Source organism: Megalobrama amblycephala, linkage group LG14, assembly GCF_018812025.1.
Source record: "Megalobrama amblycephala isolate DHTTF-2021 linkage group LG14, ASM1881202v1, whole genome shotgun sequence".
NCBI classification, from domain to species: Eukaryota; Metazoa; Chordata; class Actinopteri; order Cypriniformes; family Xenocyprididae; genus Megalobrama; species Megalobrama amblycephala.
The window spans coordinates 13,466,224-13,491,383 of record NC_063057.1 but is presented as its reverse complement, the minus strand read 5'-3'; the positions used below and the strand labels follow the sequence as shown (position 1 = coordinate 13,491,383).

The window sequence follows — 25,160 nt, the reverse complement described above, 5'->3', positions numbered from 1 at the left end:
ATGCTAACGAAACATTTAGAAAGACAATTTACAAATATCACTAAAAATATCATGTCAGTTATTATTGCTCCATCTGCCATTTTTCACTGTTGTCCTTGCTTGCTTACCTAGTCTAATGATTCGGCTGAGCACAGATCCAGACGTTAATACTGGCTTGTGTAATGCCTTGAACATGGGCTGGCATATGCAAATATTGGGGGCGTACATATTAATGATCCCGACTGTTACGTAACAGTCGGTGTTATGTTGAGATTCGCCTGTTTTTCAGAGGTCTTTTAAACAAATGAGATTTATAAGAAGGAGGAAGCAATGGAGTCTGAAACTCAATGTATGTCTTTTCCATGTACTGAACTCTTGTTATTCAACTATGCCAAGGTAAATTCAATTTTTGATTCCAGGGCACCTTTAGCAAAACATGAATACAGTAGACTGTTACTTACAGTGACACTACACAACACTAAAACATAAACAAGGGGGGAAAAAAACACAATTCTATATTATTCTACTTTATACTAAAAATATAAGGCAGAGATTCACATCAAAATTTTGCAACAATTACAGATTGTTCTTCTAAACAGCATTCAGCAAAAGGACAGACTGTAAACAAAGTCTGTGATAAACCTTCATAAAAGTTCTGATTGCCTTCATATCTGGCAAATGGCAGCAAACATTGTGTAATATTGCTTAAAACTTGCATTTTAGACTCAATGCAGAACACTGGCAACACACAGTGACGTTTAATTCCTGAGTGATTCAGTGTTTTGAACGAATCGGCTGAATGAATCATTGAATGCCTCACTCATAATGACAGTCACGGACGCCACCTACTGGCGTAATGATGGTAAACTACCGCAGTCACTTCAAACGCGAAAATACAGACAATCAAGAGAGATACAAACAGTGACAACTCAATATAAATAAAAAAACGTGATTTCCTGACATCATTTCACAGAGATATGCTGCATTTGAATCTCATCACACATGCAATTTGCTCTGTGCAATTGTTGTGCCGTGCGTCTGCCGCTAGGGTGCGACTTCGCTGTCAGCAGTGCAAGAAACACTAACGTAGAGTAAAAGGTCGATCTGAGTATTTTGAGGATATCGATATGGACAAAACAAAGACGTGTTAAAGATATTTTATCGTAAAAATAGACATTTTAAGCAGTCTTACTTCTATATAATGCGTGCAAGTGGATAAGCTTTAAGTGAAAATGTACTTACAGGTGAGTCGTTTGAAGTTGTTCCACTTTATCGCCCTCTGTTTACTTGTGTTAATGACAGGCTGTTCTATGCTTTGTTAGAGTCTTTTGTTGGTAGCTAATGTTCCTAGGTAGAACTGAGAACCAGTTCCATTAAATATGACAAGTGTCAGAACATAAAAACATCGTCGGAGACCGATTCACAAACGAACGACTTAATTGAGTCGGTTCTTTTAGTGATTCAGAAACATACCTAACAACCAGTGTAGTCCGACTGCCGAACGAATGACTCAGAAGTCTCTGATCGTGAATAATCTGACCTGCAAATCGTACTTGCTGACTTCTTGTTCACATGACAGCGTGAAGTTAAATATACACTTTATGCTCTTTGTACAGTAGGCCTACCGTTCAAAATTGAGTCAGTATGATTTTTTTGAAGTTAATATTTTTAGCCTAATTTAATTTTTTAAGTTAATACATATATTTATCAAAAAACCTGAAAGAAATGTATCACAGTTTCCACAAAAATGTTAAGCAGCAGTTAATATTGCTGTTTAACCCTGTAAAGCCTGACATATTAAATAATAGTTCTAAAAAAATCGCAACACTAAAGTCCTAAAAAGGTGGTGCAACAGTGTTCTCGTGCACACTGATTGAGCAGTCTTCTTCACACGGATGAGCGCTTCGATCTATCGCTTTTGCGGAGACTCTCTTATTCGTATCGGTGAAATCACAAAACAAAATGCACATAAACGTGTCCCTGTTCTTGATATACAATCACTGATGAACATCTTTGGTTTTAATGAGAAAAAAAAAATTATTAGGGCGGATTAGAACCCAGAACCTCTTGCACCCTAAACAAAAATTCTACCACTAGTCCATCAGGACAATCTAATTGTAATGCGGATACACGTATTTATTGACCAACAATATATGAAACTATCATATTAAACATGAGGTCAATACATTTTGTGTATTTATTATTGTAATAATACAATTACAATACACTCCCCCAAAACACATATTCCTGTCCCACCCATTTTTTAATAATAGTAAAAAAATAAAGCAAGCTGATGTTCCAGAATGAATCACGTTGTTGAATTAATCAGTGTTTTGAATGAATTGAGTAAATGATTCAATGACTCACTTTTGAAGGCAGTCACTTGTTTAACGAATCAAAGTTTTTGAATGAATCGTTTGAAATGATTCCATGATGAAGACTCATAAAGTCACTTTTACACCACCTATTGTGGTAATAACATAACTGCAGAAAGAGTCACTGAAAAAAAACGAATGATATGATTAGGGGTTAATTCAAACATGACAAATGTCTTTTAACTGAAGCATGTTATTTTAAAAAATTGCAAGCGATGACAATACAGAACTTCTGTTTTTAGCAACCACATTTTGCATGGCCCAGCACCAAAACTCACATTTCTCCAGAATAGGTAAATGGATGTTGTATGTAAGAATGATACTAAAAGGCCTTTTACTTGCTTAAAAAAAAAACAACTATCAATCAGACAACCAAAAACATGTAAAAAAAAAAAAGAAAAAAAAAAAAGACAAACCCAATTACTGACAGGTTCAAAAATCACTGTACAAAGTGACCCTTTCTGTATTGTTATTTTTGGCTGGAAACAGCATTGCAGCTGTTGTTGAGATGAGATCCATATGTTCACTCTCAATTAATTAAAAACCTTAGAAAACAGATTTGTTGTCACTGTAAACTCATTGCCTGTTGAGAATATGTCAGTGCAAAAACAAAGTTTAATTGTAAAAAAATAAAGCAAGTTGATGTACTTGAATGAATCATGTTCTTAAATCAATCAGTGTTTTGAACAAATCGTTTGAGTAAATGATTCAATGACTCACTCTTGAAAGCAGTGGCTGCGTTCGAAATCACATACTCTCTTGAGTAGGTACTTATTTTGAATAAGTAATTACTTTGCGGCCGCATAAAATATTATGTTCTATGAATGTGTGTAGTATAAATAGCTGTGTTTCCACTTAAATTACCTGGAACAATTTGTCCGAGGAACTTTTTCCCCCAGACCTGTTGCTGTCTGAGTTTTCATTGCGGTCTAAAGTACCGTGAAGATTAGTCAAATTAGTCCGGTGAAGTAGGACTGCACGCAACTTTCCGGTTCTTGCTGGATTTCGTCCTCCGCATATAAGCTTAATAAACCCCGAACCTCGTTGTCGGTCCATTGTTCGTACTATTTAAACTCCATTGTTGATTCAAATAGCAAACAACTCTTACCGCATGCAACGCAAAAGACTTTTAAAAATGATGGTTAAAATAAAATGCTGTCTGGAGTCAACCAATCAAAATGCTGCATGAACTCAACCAATCAGCATGTTCAGCGCTCAAGTCCCACCCCCAAAAGTTCTTGAACTTTGAAAAAGTACTACCGAGCTACTTTCTGAGGGGGACATTTTTACCTGGAACTTCATTTAGACCCTGGTCCCTGCGGTCGAAACACACCCAGTAAAGTTCCTACGGTGGAAACGTGGCTAATGTTATCTGGACATACTACATTTGCCATGTTATCATTATCACGTGACCTACCAGCGTCAGTTGCGTCACTTCACTGCCATTCACAAATCCGAGATCCGTGAATCTCGTCAGTAGTAGGTCATCCGAGCACTTTTTGCCTACTCTTTCATGAGTGTTGTGAATTCAGACATACTTCTAGTGCTGGGCCGTTTCACGGTATACACGTTTTTTTTGTTTTTGTTTTTTTTTACTGGAACTTTATTTTGGCATATTTTCACTTTAAAAAAATCTAATCAGTTCATAAAGCTAACAATTTTGTATAAAATGTAATCAAATTAATTTAATTATTTAATTAAATTAATAATATTAATAAGTAGCCTACATTTTACTGTGCAATTTCTGTATTTCAATGAAGAACTTTGAGTTTGTGTGTTTTAATAAACGGTGTTATTGTTATTATTATCTCTATTAATCGAAGTACACTCTATTGTGCAATAGTAATATTTCTGTTATTTCAAGTTATACCGAACTTTTATTTTGACAGGATCGTGAAGACTTTGACTTCTTTGGAGAACACAGATTTAATTAATAGGATTTGATGGTTGTTGTTGTTTGTTTGTTTGTTTGTTTGTTTATTATTATTATTATTATTATTATTATTATTAAAGCCAGAGGAGCTGAACACACAGCGCTGGCTGTCGCATAGAGTTTCATATTATTTTTTACAGTCTATGGTTTCATAGAGAGGGGGAGGTTGGGAAGTGGGGTAGAGGTTAGAGTCTCTGGATTGAGTTCACAGTAGGTGGCGGTAATGCGCGAAAATTGGTACGATCTGCCAAAAAAAGGGAAGAAGATGATGAAGAAGACCTTTGACTTCCTGTGTATATGATACGACAAATGTCGATAGTTTTCTCAAATTTAACGGTGAAATGTTCATAAAGAGCAGCTCTGCAGATGAGGTTCGTGTATAATAAGTGACACAGCAGACACGGAAATCATCGCGAGCGTTACGCGTGCTTCAATATGTTTAGTAGTAATGCGGCACGCATTCATACAGACTTAAGACTTAAATAGAAGTCTTTTTTAGCTTTAATAGTCACAGACACTTGTCCGTATCGATATCTGATTCATTTTACGGCCCTACTTTTGATTTATTCATCCAAAAATTGCCAAATTCTGTGACGTTCCTCTTTATTCAGTAAGATGTTGTGACTGGATTCCGTGATTACATCCGTGTTTTTTGCATCGCGGAAATTATATGGCTCTACATAGTATTTGGCGTTTTAAAGAGAGTTAGTTTTGAAGGTTGTTTATTGTTGTGTTATAAAGTTGTTTCCATTAGTGTTAGAAGGGTATGCAGTTAATAGGAGTCCGCTCTCTATACACTCTACATAGCGCTTCATGACAATGAATAGAGACAGCAGCTGTTTCAGCTAGGCATCAGTATGGCGGTTTTTGAAAAATACACATCGGTCTCGAAATTGAAACCGGTTTACCGTATGAACCGGTATACCATCCAGCACTACTACTTTTGTATGCAATTTCAGATGCAGCCAGTCACTACAGTTGCTAATTGAATCAGTTTTTGAACGAATCGGTTGACTGAATGATTCAGTTACTCACTTATAAAGGCACTAGGTGTGTTTGACTTAAAGCGGCACTGTGCAGACCAGTCGTTGTATGACATCAAAATACAGCGTAGGGATGTCCCAAGTAGTGTTGTCAAAAGTACCGACTTCGGTACCTATCGGTACTGAAAATTTAAAAACGTGACGCTTTGAGCGCTATTGAGCGGATTCATAAACATCTCTGATTGGCCATTGTGTTGACACGCTCATCGGATATGCCTGTGATTGGCTACAATGATCAACGCGTGGGAGCATTTGAAAGCACACGGAAGTGTTTGAATTTGAGGCAGGCGTCTAACAGTGGACCGATCCGCGATAGACGCCTGCTTTCAAACGCTCCCGTGTGTATCTGTGAAAGCGCTTAGTGAAGAGATTAATTGATGACTATTTACAACGTTTTTACAGCGTTGATCATTGAAGCCTATCACAGACATATCCGATGAGCCGTGAAAACAACGGCCAATCAGAGATGTTTACAAATCCACTCAACAGCGCTCAAAGCGTCACGTTTTTAAAATTTCAGTACCGACTAGGTACCGAAGTCAGTACTTTTGACAACACTAGTCCCAAGCCGATCACAAGAACCGTTATCAGGACCAATTAAGAAATTTTTTAACTGATCTTGTTGGCTATGCTAAACCGGATCCTTTATTTTACGTCAGCTGTTAAGTAGGTGCTGTGCAGTAGGTGGTGGTATGCACCTTCAAGTGTGTTTTCCAGCCACTATTAAAAGGAAAAGAAGCTCAAATGTGCGTGACGTGCGAGAACCAATGAAGTCTGTTCTAGCGCATCATACACATCTATACACACACATTCAAGCTTCCATGTTTAGAATACTTGATGCGTATTTTTGCAACAAATCACTCGGAAGTCAATTATATACTGTTTCTTTTTATCTGCCGTGAAGTGATGTCAGACTATCTGAGGCGTCATGTTTTAACGCGTTGCTATTGGTTGTGTCTTAGTTCAGGCTTGACTGGCATTCTGACACACAAGCCTCATGCTTTCCAACCTGATATCCACAATAACAAGAGCATTTCGAAAGCATACAGAGCCATCTGTTCTCTAATCGTTCTCGCGGTACTTTGATGTCATACACTGAATGGTCTGCGCAGTGCTGCTTCAGGTCGAACACACCTGCTCACTTGTTTCATGAACGAATCAGTTGAAAGATTTCATGGTTAAAGTCACTTTTTGCCACCTACTGGTGTAATAACATAACTGCAAAAAGAGTCACTGAAAAACAAACAAATTAATAAAAAAATCAGATCCTTAAATGACTAATAACAACTTAAACATTGCAGTGGTGTCATTAATTATTAGTGGTGCTTGTGAAGGTATTTTTAGGGCAATTAAGGGAAAACAAACTTACTGTTGCTTGTACTTATGATTAGGAGTTTATTCAAACATGACAAGTGTCTTTTAAATGAAACATGTTATTTAAATTGTTTGCAAGCAATGTCAGTGACTGACTGAAATCTGTTTTTAGCAACCACATATTGCATGGGTAAACACCACTTGTATTTTTTCAGAAAATGTAAATGGACAGTGTATGTAAGCTATTATTTCTGACCCAGGAAAAGGGTCTAGTAAGGTGGGAGACACCTTAAGCAAATGGTGCTGAAGGGAATGAGTAGGTGCGAGGGTATGTGTCTTGTTCTATACCCGTCCTCTGCCTTTGGCGAAAGAATATGTGTAGCCTTTCATACTGTACTTGCTTCTCCCTTTATATTTTGGATCAATTGTCATCTTACACCTCGTCTCTCTCATAAAAATTGAGAACTCAGACACTGGCTACAAAGGCAGCGCTCCCTTTAAAATTCTACAGTCTCTCTATAAGCGGACAAATCTGTTTCACCTGTCTCCTATCTCACTGCACAAAGACCCTGTGGACTAAGGCAGACATTTGAACATCCGTTTCATGTCTTCATATAGAAATGTATGAAAAGATGACATTTTCACCTGCCTTTAATTCATCCAAGGCCAAGTTTAAAAAAAAAAAAAAATCGTAAAATGGGTCATTTTTAATATATATTACAATATTTATATTCTGCCTTCAAATCGCCTATAATTTAAATAAATTAACAAATTAATATATAGTCACTCAAAAGTTTGGGGTCAGTAAGATTTAAAAAAAAAAAATATATACCTTTATTTAGCAAAAATACATAAATATATTTTTTAAATATAAAAATCTTTCAAATATCATACTGTAAGCCACTGGAGCACTAAGCGATATGCATACGTCTGCCAGCATCATGACACAACACATACCAAAGGCAAGAAAAAACAGAACTCTCAGCAGATTGGAACATATCACACATCTAAACATATCCGTGACTGTCTGAAAACGCTATAAACGTGCCTTTTGTCCTTACCACAGGCAAAGAACAGGGAAAAGCCATCACTTTCAGCAGTCTGAATGAAAAGCAATACATGACAATACATGAACATATCAGCTCAGTCTAGCCTTGTTGCACAACAGGATGCTGCAGTCTCAGAAAACACAGGTGTTATCTCAATGCAGAAAACCTCAGGCAGTCTGTATTCTTATCAGATTTCCCACAATCCTCTAGGCACATGGAGGAATGTTAGGAGACAGAATGGAATGGAGGAGTCCAAATGCCTGAGGAAGTGAGATAATTGTGTGTTGTACTTAACATCCACTGTAGTGGCCTGGGCAAACAGACCGAATCAAAATACTGACCGATCCAACATAGAGTTGAAGTAAGCCAACAGACCTCAACCTTAATTTTTGCATTCCTATTAGTACAATATGGATAAACATCTTTTTTTTTTGTCTTTCCTCTACAGAATAAGAGATGTTTGGACCATTACAAACAGGAAACTGAAGCAGAGCTCTGGGACATTTGGTCAGACATTCACTGTAATGATGGACATCAGCTCATGCACAGGTAAGGCTTCTAACATGTCAATGTGTGCTTCAAATGTGTAGATTGATTAGATTATTATTGATACAATATTACTGAAGTATATTTAACTCTGTAATATGACACTGCATGGCTTTAGGAATTCAATTTATATAGTCAATTTACATTTATTAAACATTATTTAGACTAACTTTTAAATTAATTTATGTATACAAAATAGCATAATGTCTTTATGTCTTTGCCCTACAGAATAAGAGATGTGTTTGGACCGTTACACCCAGGGACATGTGGACAGACATTGGCTGTAATGATGGACATCTGCTCGTGGATGGGTAAGGCTTCTTCTTTTTTCTTTTTTTTCTTTTCTTTCTTTCTTTCTTTCTTTTTTCTTTCTTCTTTTTTTTTTTTTTTTTTTTTTTTTTTTTTTTTTTTTTTTTACAGCTTATTAATTTTTTTCCAGGCAAAAGCATAACCCCTGCTGGACATCGTGCTGGAGCTTAGGGAGGGCCCCCTGATCCCCTGAGCCTTCTCACTCACACCACACCATTCATTCATTCTTATCGCTGAGATCTGGCTGGACTCGAACCAGCAACCTCTGAAACCGTGAAGCAGTGCTCTTAACCATTGAGCCACAGATCTCTTGTCTGGACAAGTGAAGGAACTTATATTTCACTATCCATCAAAGTTACTAAACCAGCTAAAGATACAAAAGTTTTTTTTTCATACATGCTGAGGTGGGGTTTGAACCCACAACTCTATCGCAGCCTTGCCCCCAATTAACGTGTGTTTAGCCACTGAGCCATCGTGGCTTTCACAGTTAGAAATGATTTTCTGGTGCTTTGTTGGACAGAATGACAACAATTGGACTTAAGCAATAGTGGGATTTGAACCCAAGACTCCATCGCAACCTTGTCCACTATTAACGTGTGTTTAACCACTGAGCCATCGTGGCTTTCACAGTTAGAAATGTTTTTTTTGGGTGCTTTGTTGGACAGAATGACAACAATTGGACTTAAGCAATAGTGGGATTTGAACCCACGACTCCATCGCAACTTTGTTCACTGTTAACGTGTGTTTAGCCACTGAGCCATCGTGGCTTTCACAGTTAGAAATGATTTTTTTTGGGTGCTTTGTTGGACAGAATGACAACAATTGGACTTAAGCAATAGTGGGATTTGAACCCACAACTCTATCGCAACCTTGCCCCCAATTAACGTCTGTTTAGCCACTGAGCCATCGTGGCTTTCACAGTTAGAAATGTTTTTTTTGGGTGCTTTGTTGGACAGAATGACAACAATTGGACTTAAGCAATAGTGGGATTTGAACCCACGACTCCATCGCAACTTTGTTCACTGTTAACGTGCGTTTAGCCACTGAGCCATCGTGGCTCTCACTGTTAAAAATGTTTTTTTTTGGGTGCTTTGTTGGACAGAATGACAACAATTGGACTTAAGCAATAGTGGGATTTGAACCCACAACTCTATCGCAACCTTGCCCCCCCAATTAACGTGTGTTTAGCCACTGAGCCATCGTGGCTTTTACAGTTAGAAATGTTTTTTTTTGGGTGCTTTGTTGGACAGAATGACAACAATTGGACTTAAGCAATAGTGGGATTTGAACCCACGACTCCATCGCAACTTTGTTCACTGTTAATGTGTGTTTAGCCACTGAGCCATCGTGGCTTTCACAGTTAGAAATGTTTTTTTTGGGTGCTTTGTTGGACAGAATGACAACAATTGGACTTAAGCAATAGTGGGATTTGAACCCACAACTCTATCGCAACCTTGCCCCCAATTAACGTGTGTTTAGCCACTGAGCCATCGTGGCTTTTACAGTTAGAAATGTTTTTTTTTGGGTGCTTTGTTGGACAGAATGACAACAATTGGACTTAAGCAATAGTGGGATTTGAACCCACAACTCCATCGCAACTTTGTTCACTGTTAACGTGTGTTTAGCCACTGAGCCATCGTGGCTTTCACAGTTAAAAATATTTTTTTTTGGGTGCTTTGTTGGACAGAATGACAACAATTGGACTTAAGCAATAGTGGGATTTGAACCCACGACTCCATCGCAACTTTGTTCACTGTTAACGTGTGTTTAGCCACTGAGCCATCGTGGCTCTCATTGTTAAAAATGTTTTTTTTTGGGTGCTTTGTTGGACAGAATGACAACAATTGGACTTAAGCAATAGTGGGATTTGAACCCACAACTCCATCGCAACTTTGTTCACTGTTAACGTGTGTTTAGCCACTGAGCCATCGTGGCTTTCAGTTAGAAATGTTTTTTTTGGGTGCTTTGTTGGACAGAATGACAACAATTGGACTTAAGCAATAGTGGGATTTGAACCCACAACTCCATCGCAACTTTGTTCACTGTTAACGTGTGTTTAGCCACTGAACCATCGTGGCTTTCACAGTTAGAAATGTTTTTTTTGGGTGCTTTGTTGGACAGAATGACAACAATTGGACTTAAGCAATAGTGGGATTTGAACCCACGACTCCATCGCAACTTTGTTCACTGTTAACGTGTGTTTAGCCACTGAGCCATCGTGGCTTTCACAGTTAGAAATGTTTTTTTTGGGTGCTTTGTTGGACAGAATGACAACAATTGGACTTAAGCAATAGTGGGATTTGAACCCACGACTCCATCGCAACTTTGTTCACTGTTAACGTGTGTTTAGCCACTGAGCCATCGTGGCTTTCACAGTTAGAAATGTTTTTTTTGGGTGCTTTGTTGGACAGAATGACAACAATTGGACTTAAGCAATAGTGGGATTTGAACCCACGACTCCATCGCAACTTTGTTCACTGTTAACGTGTGTTTAGCCACTGAGCCATCGTGGCTCTCACTGTTAAAAATGTTTTTTTTTGGGTGCTTTGTTGGACAGAATGACAACAATTGGACTTAAGCAATAGTGGGATTTGAACCCACAACTCTATCGCAACCTTGCCCCCCCAATTAACGTGTGTTTAGCCACTGAGCCATCGTGGCTTTTACAGTTAGAAATGTTTTTTTTTGGGTGCTTTGTTGGACAGAATGACAACAATTGGACTTAAGCAATAGTGGGATTTGAACCCACGACTCCATCGCAACTTTGTTCACTGTTAATGTGTGTTTAGCCACTGAGCCATCGTGGCTTTCACAGTTAGAAATGATTTTTTTTGGGTGCTTTGTTGGACAGAATGACAACAATTGGACTTAAGCAATAGTGGGATTTGAACCCACAACTCTATCGCAACCTTGCCCCCAATTAACGTGTGTTTAGCCACTGAGCCATCGTGGCTTTTACAGTTAGAAATGTTTTTTTTTGGGTGCTTTGTTGGACAGAATGACAACAATTGGACTTAAGCAATAGTGGGATTTGAACCCACAACTCCATCGCAACTTTGTTCACTGTTAACGTGTGTTTAGCCACTGAACCATCGTGGCTTTCACAGTTAGAAATGTTTTTTTTGGGTGCTTTGTTGGACAGAATGACAACAATTGGACTTAAGCAATAGTGGGATTTGAACCCACGACTCCATCGCAACTTTGTTCACTGTTAACGTGTGTTTAGCCACTGAGCCATCGTGGCTTTCACAGTTAGAAATTTTTTTTTTGGGTGCTTTGTTGGACAGAATGACAACAATTGGACTTAAGCAATAGTGGGATTTGAACCCACAACTCCATCGCAACTTTGTTCACTGTTAACGTGTGTTTAGCCACTGAGCCATCGTGGCTTTCACAGTTAGAAATGTTTTTTTTGGGTGCTTTGTTGGACAGAATGACAACAATTGGACTTAAGCAATAGTGGGATTTGAACCCACAACTCCATCGCAACTTTGTTCACTGTTAACGTGTGTTTAGCCACTGAGCCATCGTGGCTTTCACAGTTAGAAATGTTTTTTTTGGGTGCTTTGTTGGACAGAATGACAACAATTGGACTTAAGCAATAGTGGGATTTGAACCCACAACTCCATCGCAACTTTGTTCACTGTTAACGTGTGTTTAGCCACTGAGCTTTCGTGGCTTTCACAGTTAGAAATGTTTTTTTTTGGGTGCTTTGTTGGACAGAGTGACAACAATTGGACTTAAGCAATACTGGGATTTGAACCCATAACTCCATCACAACCTTATCCACTATCAACATGTGTTTAGACACTGAGCCATCATGGCTTTTACAATGTTTCGGGCACTTTGTTGGACATAATAACAACAATTGGATTTATGCAATAGTGGGATTTGAACTCACGACTCCATGTTTAAAACACAACACTTTATTTCCTGAGCCACTGAGACTGGGTAGTTTAATAAGTGTTATGGATGAGTGTTATTGGTTGTTCTATTTTATATGATTTTTTAAAAAAAACAAAAAACAAATTGTGTGATTTGAAACAAAACCCACAATCTTACCAAATGGGCAAGTGAAGACCTAAGTAAATTATTTAATATGCATTTTAGGAGGTTGTCACATGCTAGACATGTACTGCTTAGACTTAAGCAAAGGTGGGATTTGATCCCAGAACTCCATCGCAACCTTGTCCACAACTAACATGTGTTTAGCCACTAAGCCATTGTGACTTTCACAATTAGAAAAGACAGATGGGGTGCTTTGATAGACTGAATTACAACAATTGGACTTAAGCAATAGTGGGATTTTAACCACTGACTCCATCACAACCTTGTCCACTATTAACGTGTGTTTAGACACTTAGCCATCGTGGCTTTCACAATGAGAGTTGATGTTTTGGGCACTTTGTGGGATATAATGACAACAATTGGACTTAAGCAATTGTGGGATTTGAACTCAAGACTCCATCGCACAAGACTCCAACACTTTATCTCCTGAGCCACTGAGACTGGGTAGTTCAATGAGTGTTATGGATGAGAGTTATTGATCACTCTGTTTTATATGATTTAAAAAATATATAGCAAATTGTGGGATGTGATCAAAACCCACAATTCTTACCAAATGGGCAAGTGAAGACATAAGTAAATTATTTTATTTAATATGCAGATGTGCATTTATTCAATGCTAAACATACCATATCTGAATCTAGGACCAGGGTGAATAAGACATGTTATGTTCACTAGAGTGAGTTAAAGCTGTTGCTGTATATTCTAGGAGCTGTCCATCTGTTGCTTGGCTAGTCATGAGTCACGGGCCGAAAGTCAAGACCTCATATGGTTGTTTCTAGGGCTTTGGAGCAGAAAGTGGGAGATGGAAATGTCTGTGCAACCCAAAGCCTTGGACCAGAGAGGTGAGCATTCAGATTACAGACTGTGACCTCTGGGTGGTTGACAGCTGACTTAGAAATGAAAAAATGAAAGATCACAGCTGATGTCCAGCAAAGGCTGAACCTACTATAACATTCATAACATACATATTATGCCCTAATGCATAGAAATCAAGCTCGAATGATTATGTGATTATGATTATGTGCTCTTTATTAGCTGCCTGTATTTTTCTTATATTGAAGCCTCATCGCAGACCAACGTGTTTATTCAACGTGTTCCAATTTGACGGAAATCCATTTCACCAGTTTGCTTTCGAAAAACGAGAGCAGGACTCGAAAACCCTGAATGCGAAAGTGTTCTTCAGAGCACCTGCACGCTCGAATGGGCTTCAGATGCCAATTAGGAAATGGCCTGTGAAATGACTTGATAACAGCAGACTCCAGAGATGGTGGAGTCCAATTCGTTTAAAGCCAAGTATTTGTGGCCGCTGGGGCTTGGGGGCAGAAGCTTGCTGATAGTACATTTAAATTATGTCTTGACCACAGCAGCCTGAAGTCAACCTTGAAGAACATCATTCAGTGGATGCAAAGTGAGAGAAACTCAAAAGCCCTCTAATAATACAGCATTATCCCAGTGAACACAGGATAAACTCTCCTCTTCATAACCTGTCATTCACTAGCACAAATAAATAAATAACCATCCTCCACTGGAACTAGGGGAAAAAAACATACTTCAATTGTCAACATTTTTAAGGAGTTTGTTCTGTTAAATTGAAATGATGCAGTCTGCATGGCTGTATGACTTTCTACATGTACACATGGTCCAACAAAGCATTGGTTTTGATTTCATCATCAACAGGTCCAAAAATAGCATAAAAGAAAAAAACTCATTTGCATAGGCATATGTTAAAAGTTTGTTGTTGTTTTTTTTGGTTGTTCTGCTTACTAAAACTAATTATTAAAATAACACAACTGCAAATTTTTCTCATAATTGTGATTTCCTAACTTCCAAATGCAAAAGTATTTCTCACAATGTGACTTTTTTTTTACCATTTATCACAATTATTCACACATTTTCTTTTCTCTGAGGCAGAAATAGGCTCCTCAGGTATGATTCACCAAGTAAAAACTAATGAAAAAATAAATAAATAAATAGGTCTTTCATTCATATTTAATTCAAAAACCAATGTGTCTTCATAAGGTTCAGGTGCACAGAGATAGAAACCGGCTCATCTTGAGTGACACAATAACCTTTTGTTTGTCACAAATTTGCAAGGGAACCTAAATCTGTTGACATAGAGACAAATATATAAGAAATATTTATAGCTGGTATATTTTCTCAGTTCACCCACAACTGACAGATGTCATACAGTGAGAATAGTAAGTCAATTTCTGTTTATGATTGTTTCCCACTCCATCTCTGTTCCACCATCTCTGGAGTCTGCTGTTATCACATTGCCAACTGTGTCTGTCAGATTGAATTGAAGGCTGTTGATCATCATTACTAAAATGTTCAGCAGCTAAAATTATACATTTTGATAAAATAACATCAGAGAATGAGGATAGACAGAGCTGAGGGTAGACTTAGTTGCATTTCTTGAAAGTAGGATTTCTCATTTTTGCTATTTTTAGAAATAAATTATAAAATTAAATAAATCCTCGTCACAGCCTTAATTCTAATTAATGACATCTATTCCACTCAACCGAGAAAGAAGAACTCCATCTCACATTAAACTCCTATCCCTCTGACAAGCCCTCATCAATGCAAATGGAGATGCTGTAATGTGGTATCAAAACAAAGGCTGAATGGACATGGAGATAAGCTAATTGGTCTCCTAACAGAGCACATTCTCTGGCCCATCACATAATTGCATTGCTGTATGACTGAGGCACTTCTCGTCATGGAAACAGGAGATATTTACATTCTGACAATTGAGATCAGTGTCGAACCGCTCACTGGCCTAATTAGTGGGACGGCCAATGACATCACATGGTACTAAATTGATTAACAAAGCAACTAGAGAAGACCTTGACTGGTACATGAGAAGACAAGGTTACAATTATGGTTATATACTGTATATACAGGGGTTGGACAATGAAATGGAACGCTGATCAATATAGTGTTGGAGGTTTCACGCCTATATATGCATGGCCTGGTGGCCAATCTTCGCTAATTTTACATTACATCAGAAAGAGCAGAGTGTTAAGGTTGAATTAGCAGAGCAACAGCTGTACATAAAATATTGCAATCTATTCAACATAATGGGATACATATCAGAGTTCAAAAGAGGACAAATTGTTGGTGTGTGTCTCTGCTGGCTCATCTGTGACCAGGACAGCAAGTCTTTGTGGTGAATCGAGAGCTATGGTATCCAGGGTAATGCTGGCATACCACCATGTAGGATCATAAACCACATCCAACAGAGGTAACCGTCGATGCAAGAGGAAGCTGCCTGAAAGGGATGTCCAGGTACTTACCCGGATTGTATCTAAAAAACATAAAACCACCACTGCCTAATTCAATGCAGAATTGAATGCTCACCTCAACACTACTGTTTCCACCAAAACTGTTCGACTGGAGCTCCACAGAGTCAATTATAGATGGTCAGGCTGCTATAGCCAAACCAAAGTGCCATTGCCAAATGTCGGTTTCAATGGTGCCAACAGTGCAAATTTTGGACTGTGGACAATGTGAAACATGTATTGTTCTCTGATGAGTCCACCTTCACAGTCTTTCTCACATCCATGGGAGTTACGATGTGGAGAAGCCCCAAAGATGCTTAACATCCAGACTGTTGCATGCCCAGAGTGAAGCCAAGGGCTAGATCAGTGAATGGTTTGGGCTGCAATATCATGGCATTCACTACTGTGATTGATGGGACCGTGTGCACCTAATGGTTCAAACATTGTACCCTGAAGGAGGTGCCGTGTATATTGCATGATAAGGCACCAATACACATTGGTCACAGCAAGACTTGTGACAGAATGGTTTGATAAGCATGAAAGTGAAGATGAACATCTCCCATGGCTGGCACAGTCACCAGATCTAAATATTTTTGAGCCACCTTTGGGGTATTTTGGATGCGCAAGTCAGAAAACATTTTCCTCCAGCAGCATCACCTGGCCACTGTTCTGGAAGAGGAATGGCTCAAAATCCCTCTAGCCACTGTGAAGGACATGTATCTGTCATTCCCAAGACGAAATGATGCTGTATTGGCCGCAAAAGGAGGCCCTACACCAGGGTTCCTCAGATCTGGTCCTGGAGGGCCACTGCCTTGATTAGCTTGCTCATGAGTTTGATCAGGGTTAAAGCTAAACTCTGCAGGGCATTGGCACTCCAGGGCAAAGTTTGAGGAACCCTGCCCTACACCTTACTAATGAATTATTGTGGTCTAAAATCAGGTGTTTCATTGTCCAACCCAAATATATATGTATATACTTGCTCTATATTGTTATATTTATTTCATTTTATATCTTCTTTTTACATTTTATCTCCAAACACTACATAATTTCCCCTCTTCATGTGAATGGTTAATTTGCCCTAAAAAATTCACCCACGCATCATCGCGTTACTAATTTAAAAAAAAGGACTATAGATTGGTCAAGTGCAATCACTGGCCGGTTAAAAGCAGTTATTTGGCAAGTCTGATCTGACACCCAAACATTTTCAATTCACACTTGGCATTTCATTAAATCCAAAAGCGCTGTAATCTAATGAAAACTAAATGTGTTTCTGCAGCAGCAACAATATCAATGTCAATTTTAAAGGGATTATATTGTTGTGTGATGATATTGATGTTCTGTTGTCCACTTGCTCACACCCCATAGCTAATATTATTTTTCTTGCTATCATATTTTATATTTATTTGCAAAACTATTCATGGACCACTGAACCTAACATTATTAGAGGCACACAAACTTTTACTCACTGAGATTTTCAATTTGTAAATGATTCATTATAAAAAATATACAAGCCTGACTGCATGACACTATGGACTAATTTAATACATCTACAATGAGTAATTGTTTTAATATAATGGGAAAAGTCCCACAGCAAGAAAAACATATAATTTCAATAAAGTATTAGGAATATTTAAACAATACATTTAAAGTCATATAAAATAAATTTATTTTAATATATAAAATTAATAGGAACAAGATGAAAAGAGAAATATTTTTTTTTTATTTTATCTCTTTATTTATTGATGCAATATGTCTACTAAAACCTCAAGTATGGTTTCTTATTCAGATGTCTCTCAATTATCTTTTTTTAATGAGCCCTGTGTCTGTGCAGCCCCATTCCAATGTAATGAGCACTAAGACATTATCCGGCTAGGTTAATGACCCACAAACCTGCCTCGCTTAAGCTATTTGGAACTGAGCTATTGTGCTCCTAAACAGCCACAATGACAAATTGTCCCATATACACACATAATCCACATCACACACATGTTGTACACACTAGAGCATGTACACAAAGGCCTGTGCATAAGAACACAATCCATAAACTGTATAACGAAACTGAATTGAATCTCAAGAGCAGATGGGGGAGGAGAGCGCATTATCGGAGGCATCTATAACATCAGCGTTATTGCTTGTTATGAGAATGTCTTCAATGGGAACAGAGACCATTTTAAAAGAAACACAAAGCTAAAATGTTTCTGATAAACTTTAACCAATTTAAACGGAGGAGGCAAATGCAATTTTAATTAAAAATATATATACACAAGTAGGATCCAAATGAGGTCTCAGACTCTTAGAACACTCCGCATCACATTCTATATGAATACAAAGAGGAAAAAACATTTATTATTTTTTTTCTACAAGGCAATCTTTCTTAGGATCTTGTATTCATGAGGTGAACATTTTAATATCCTGTTTTGTGGAGAATGAATATCTGGCCTCAGTCCAGCAGTTTAGTTCATCTTCCAGCTTCACATCTTTAAAAAAACACAATCTCATAGTAAAACAAATTTCAGATCTTGCAATCAATAAAAGCTTGCATCAAACAGATTGTAAGCCTTAGAAAAACATATAACTATGGGTGTTACAATGCTAACCATCTAGCAGATAATAAAGAAAAAATGTTGCTTTCACATAAAAGATTTGACAGTCCACTTTGGGATGGGCAGAATGCGGGAGCTTATAGAAGATTGATCTTGATACTTCTTTTCCCATCTACTCTGAGATGAATCATAATTGCCTAAAGGCCTTAATCATGTGTAGAATCGTGGAATAAGGAAAGATGTCAGAGACGTGGAGGGGGAAAAAAACATGAGAGAGATGGCGTGACAGAAGAAAAATGCTCTCTGGTGATTGAGCATTGATCGCTATGGGAGGCAACCTATTGCTTCTACCCCACATTTCATGCAGACATACAGCCGACCCAGTGCAGGCAGTGACATCAGGACCAATCAACTCACAGCAATGTGACAGAAGCACTAATTACTACTGAAAAGGGGAGGATAAGAGAGAAGCATACTTGGAGATATGAAAAGCAATCGGTGGAGGGGTCAGGGTAATACACCAACAGTGCTGACAATGTCAGAGTGGTGATATTTTCAATGGATGAGCAATGAGCAGGCCATCAAACTAATGCACTCACCAACCCCCACGTCACTTTACTCCACAGGTTCAGGACGACAATTCTGTCCAGACCAATTAACATCTCCTGAAAGCAGATTAGGCGATGATGAAAAGAAAATAGTGATGGCTATTAATAAAAAGCTACGGTACTCTTTTTCAAGATCCAAGAAGGGGTATAATGCATTGAGAAAGCTATCCATTAGTATTCCCATTCATCACAATGGCAGTTGTTTATAGCTGGTGCAGGACCACCTGGAAATATGAAATTTGAAATCCGCCATCTTTGCTCATGGTCACTCAGTTTAGCCTCCAGGTTTTTTTAAGCCAGTCACCTTTATAAATGTCATATAAGGGCTAAAAAAAAAAAAAAAAAAAACAGAAATTTTGGGACAGGTGATGGAACTGTCACTTGCTTTATTGGGCCAGTGATTAATCATTGGGTTTTCTATTACATTAAATTTGTACACTACAGTTCAAAAGTTTGTGGCAAAAGTTTAATGTTTTTGAAAGAAAATGCTCATCAAGGTAAATATTTTTTCAATTTAAAGTAACTGTTTTCTATTTTAATATATCATCACCTTGGAATTATAAGGTTCAATCTGACAAAATTAAGTTATTCTTATTCTTAAATAACTTAATTACATTGTAATTTTTTTATGTATTGTACATTTTGGGACTTTTTATTTAGAAAACAGAAAGATTCTATCTACAAAGTCGAATGGAATGCAAAAAATTTGAAGCTCAATATCTCAAAACCACTCAGAATGCAGATATAATTCCAGGTGGCGATGTTTTAAAATGTAATTTATTCCTGGCCTGTGAGTTTTAAGATTAGTTGGTGCTCAAGAAACATTTCTTATTTCAACAAATTGAAACAAAAAAAGTCTTTCACTTGATCCATTTAATGCATCCTTGCTGAATAAAAGTATTAATTTCTTACTGACCCCAAACTTAGCGTGGAAAAAATTTATAATAATAAATTATATTTTAAAATAATAAAAATAAATATTAAATAACCTATACTTTAAAATTGTATATATATATATATATATATATATATATATATATATATATATATATATATATATATATATATATATATATATATATATATTAATTTAGACTAATGAATGTAGGACAGCTTCTTTATTATTACTCTAATGAAAAAAGTAATAATTTTTATGTGCTTGTCACAAACTTAAAAAAACAAATATTTCACAGTGTCCAAAAACCTTCAAAGGGCATAATTACCAATATATATAATTGTTGTTGTATAAAAAGAAATTTACAAACAAATTACAAACAATACAACAAATACTATAGATATACAAATTAAATAAACTTACAGTAGGTTTATTTACCATGTATACTTTTAATTAACATCTTTTGTTGTTTTATTAACATTAATGGCAAATATTTAATTAGACTATGGTCCCTTTAAGACCGAATCCATGGATACTGACACATGTCCTGTTTTCACCCAAATGTTTAAGCCCACTTAAGCCATAACCAACTGTATTTACGTGAGATACTCCACACAATGAATTTGACCATTCAGGCGCAAGGAGAACTGATTGCGCTGTCTGAGAGAACTGGGATCGCGCGTGCGAGAGAGCACGCTTCTGGTCTGTGTCATTCAGCGTGATTCTGCCTATTCTGCCTTCACTAATCGATAACGAATTGTGATTGAAAGCATGCAGTCCGCAATGTGTGGGTTGTCATCATTAATTTTGAAGTATTTCCACACCTTGAGGCTGACATTGTTTCTGCTGCTGCCATCAGGGTCTGTGCACGGAAAATGTCTCGGTCTTTGGTATCGGGGTTATTTTTAAGAGTACGAGTAAAAGTGCATGAGCTTGGTATCGGTGCATCTGTGTGGAGTATATATATAGTGTTTGGACCAGTGAAAACAAAGCCATTATGGAAGCAAAATGAGTTGCAAAGTGCTGTTTCATGTTGACTTTAAAGGAATCAAATTACAGCACTGAAGGGGGAAAAAAAAATCAAAGTGAACATTGTTATCATTCTTCTAGATTATTTAATAAAAGAGTCAGACCTATGAAAACAATAAGAAGATAAAGTACACTAATTCGGCTAATCAAGCCTTGTCTCTGTTGTTTCTGGTCTGCTGTTACAGCTTTCATTCCCTTATCAGACCCAATGCAAAAGTGAGTCTGGGTAATTAGCTAGCGGTCCTGAAATCAGATCTGGATGCGGAAGTCCTTGGTAGAACTCATTCACGTCAGCAAGCAAAACAGAAAAACTACAGCTGCTGGTCTGTTGATGCTTTATATCCATAACCCTTGGAGAGATTGTGATTTTAAAAAAAACAAAAAAAAAAAACAGCAGGATAGTGTTGGTGATTTACTAAGACACAGTTATACGGTGAATTCCAAGAGCAGTTGATGCACCATATTACTCTTCCTTGTGCTGCTCTATCAGCATTTCTAGAGGCTATTACTCCTCTCTTAACCTCCAGGCCTTTAATAGGAAACCCCTGTTCCCCAAATAGCTCCTGATAGACAAGCAGTGACACTAGGGACCGCCACTTAAGGGCCTAACAGGGCAGACAAGCTGCCACTCTCCGGCCATGGTGCCATTACCTGGCTGGGCGTTTGGATTGATGGAACAAACCTGAAATCTCATACTGAGACGACAGCATGCCTCTCTCTCCCCATTAACGGCTCATTTCCCTTCGGATCCAAATTGAGTTTGGGCGTTTAATATTCAGAGGCTTCGGTACCCTCCGCTTGTTGTTGTCTGACATTATTCATCATTTAAGTGCCGAATATTAGATTGTGTCACTCATCTTCAGTTTATAAGCAGCCGATGAGGGAAAGCGATAAATCTCGGATGTGCAGACCTCTGGCGATTTATTACAGACAAGAAAAAAGTGAGAGAAGAAGTTTGCGATAAACTTCTCTACGCGTTTAGGCTTATTTTGTTGTGGAAATTCCCTGAGGTAGCAAAAGGACGATAGTGTGAGATGCAACCGAGCAAATAAAAGCAAAATCTAGTTTAAGGACTAAAAATGTGCACAGCCGTATAAACACTTTCCCTCTCCATCAGTCTGCATTACAGGATTTTTTTTTTTACTGGCACTGTGAAAGGCACTTTCAGTCAGACCTGTGCTTGATAAATGGCTAGGCATCTAAATCCCACAATGCAATATGGAGGTCAAGAATTCTCCAGGACGCACTGAGTAAGATCTGCAGTGCTTATTATTAGTGGACTAGATGACAGAGGAGTGCTGAAAGTATGAAACTGTCAAAAATTGTACCTCTTCTGTCCAACCCTCTACATCTAATGTAGTAAAGTGATGCCCATTAGTGAAAGGTGCCCTTCTTTGTGCCTGACAGGGTGACTTAACTGTAAATCTACCCCTAACCATCAGCCCGACAGTTACAGTATGACACTTTAAAAGTGAATGGGATCCAAAAATGTTGTCATTTGTTTAATACATGCACAAGACATAAACAATATGTGTTAATATTATTTTAGCATGAAAAAAATATATATATCACATACTAACCTTTTTGTAAAGTTAGAATTTTGACAATAATGCCATAAAATCTAAAATGACTGCAAAAATGTATACTTTACAGCTCAAATAATACACAAGTTTTAAAATAAAAATGAATAGTGCTTTTATAAATAGTGCTTTGAAATCCTCCAAAAAAGTGTACTATTCCTCTTTGAGAATGAATTATATATTACAAAATATATTTATATTTATATACAGATATACAGAAACATATACAGAATAATAATGAAAAAAAAAAAAAAAAAACATTTGCACTTAATAAACACAAACTGTTCTGCCTTCACTTTCTTATTCTATTGGGTACTTACAGTAAGTGTAGGAGAACCTCAGAAAAATGCTTGGTTACACAATCATCTGGATAACACTTGCAATATGTGGCTTTGTGTTTAGAAAAATTTCTGATCAAGTATGAGCAGGATACAAAATATCGACTGCCTCCGATACTTTCAAACTCCCTGGAGCTGTCTGAGGGCCAATAAGGCCATTAACTTAGAAGGGAGTTCAGTCAACGAGGCTGTTAACACCCACACCAACTCCCTATGATTACGTAAATGAAGAAAACATGCTGAAATATTGGCTAGTTGGACGCTGGTATAAAGTGGCATGGCAAACCAAACTTTTATCAGCAGAGCTAGCATTACTGCTATATGAATGAGCCCACAGTAAGTTATAAAGTTCTACGTGAAATTGAATTCAAACAAAATGGCAACAGGTGTTAACAATATACGCATGGACAAACAAATTATCGCAGAGTAATTGAGAGATTAAATCAAATTTTTTTTAAACTAACGTCTCCCACTCTTCCCATATCTTCATCTCTCTTTCTCAATTAGGTGAGTTTTAGAGATTCTATTAAAGCTCAGGCATAATAATCAAGAGGAGTGGGAGTGGGAGGGAGTAATATGAGAGCAGCTAATCTGTTTGTGATTAGTGAACTAATTTACAACATCTCGAGCCATCATTCTTCCAAACGGAAGCAAACAACAGCCGCTGGAAGCACCTTCATCTAAAGCGGCAACACGGTTATTAATACCAGGAGTCTAACAGAGTCCATTAATTCCAGCAACACCAATAAAGGTGCAGACACATTAGCAAAGTTTTGGTTTTCTGTTGGTTGATGGGGCGAATCTGCTTGGGGAAATGTTTCGCTCTCACATGGAATTGCTAATTACGTAGATTCCTATTGAAAGGACTGAATTTTGCCAATAAAAATTTGCAGAATAATGGTAAATGTGACCATATATTAACACAGTCAAACACCAAACAATTTTTAAGTGGGCATAAAATGGAAGTTACGATAGACCTTTCTTCCCTAGTGTGATGTTTATCCAAGTGAAGCGGCTTCTCGACCCAGGGAAAAAAAAAAAAAAAAAAAATGTAGGGTAGGACTTGATTTTGTCAATTTGGAATTGATTGGAATCATTGGATCATTGTGATTTGCTATTGCTTGTGATGCCATTTGAGTGACAGTCCCGCCCTCGTGCCGAAAACATCATTATAGAAAAGAAGAGATGTTGCTACGAGTGCACACGAATTAAAAAAATAATAGTGCTATGCACGGATAAATCATTTATAATAAATCCAACAGTATTCCATGAAAAAAAAAACAAGAATGGTAACTTTTGATTTCATGGTGACTTTAAAGGCACAGTATGTAAGATATTTGGATTAAAATATCCAAAGCCACTTGAACAGTGTTTTATATTTTGTTGACTTGTGTACTTACATTATCCCAAATGTTTCCAAGAATGTTTAAATCCAGAAACCATTTTAAGCAATTTTTCTGTGCGTCGCCTATTTTATTTTGTAGAAACCACGGAAAGAGCAAAGATGCTTTAATGTATTATGTGTTTTATTAGACAGTTGAGCAACTGTTTGGATACATTCATAGACAGAAAATTAATCATGTTATATAGCTCAACACAGTAAGTCTTATTGTTTAAATCTAGTTTTCTTGATTTACCCCGAGTACCATGTTTTACCATGCCTAATATTAGGGGTGTGACGAGACAGGTAGCTCACAAGACGAGACTCGAGATTGAGTTCACGAGACGAGATTTTTACACACTATTTTTAAGAAATCCTCAATGGCGAAATACGTGACTAAAAATATTCTGCAGGTGTATTTTAAATGTTTTAACTAATCATCTTGTAATTAATGTCATTTCAGTTCTACTTTCTGAGTATGAATTATCATATGTAGTAAAAGACAACAATACTCAAGTACTGTAAAAGGTTTTGCCACTAACTCAACTGACTGACTTTTCTTCTGTATGATTTCAGTCTCTTCAGATCTTACTGTACATGATTTATGAGCTTCTACAACTTTTGACCTCCTAACTGAACTCCTTTCCACAAATTGATCATAGAAATAAAACAGTATAAATAAAAATGGTAACACTTTACAATAAGATCTCATTTATTAACATTAATGTATTAACCAACATCAACTAACAATAAGCAATATATTTGCTACAGTATTTATTAATCTTTGTTAGTTAATAAAAATAGACTTTCATTGTTAGTTCATGATAGTTCACAGTGCATTAACAAATGTTAACAAATGAAACCTTATTGTTTGTGCTTAAGATTAAGA

The 25,160-nt window shown here is 37.2% G+C and overlaps 2 long non-coding RNA genes across 5 annotated transcripts in view; one reads left to right on the top strand and one right to left on the bottom strand.

Moving 5' to 3' along the window:
- Positions 1-25,160, bottom strand: part of LOC125246472 — a 91,825-nt gene that overhangs the window by 16,027 nt on the left and 50,638 nt on the right. The gene's annotated exons all lie outside the window — the stretch shown is intronic.
- Positions 1,067-19,962, top strand: LOC125246471. Of its 4 annotated transcripts, XR_007179888.1 has the most exons (7): positions 4,519-4,658; positions 7,904-8,054; positions 8,142-8,242; positions 8,468-8,550; positions 8,679-8,870; positions 13,323-13,458; positions 13,678-19,962. It is a non-coding gene; the product is annotated as an uncharacterized LOC125246471 (long non-coding RNA). The 4 variants fall into 4 exon arrangements; XR_007179887.1 differs by lacking the exon at positions 4,519-4,658 and adding an exon at positions 1,067-1,223 and having other exon boundaries at positions 8,679-13,458; XR_007179889.1 differs by lacking the exon at positions 8,679-8,870.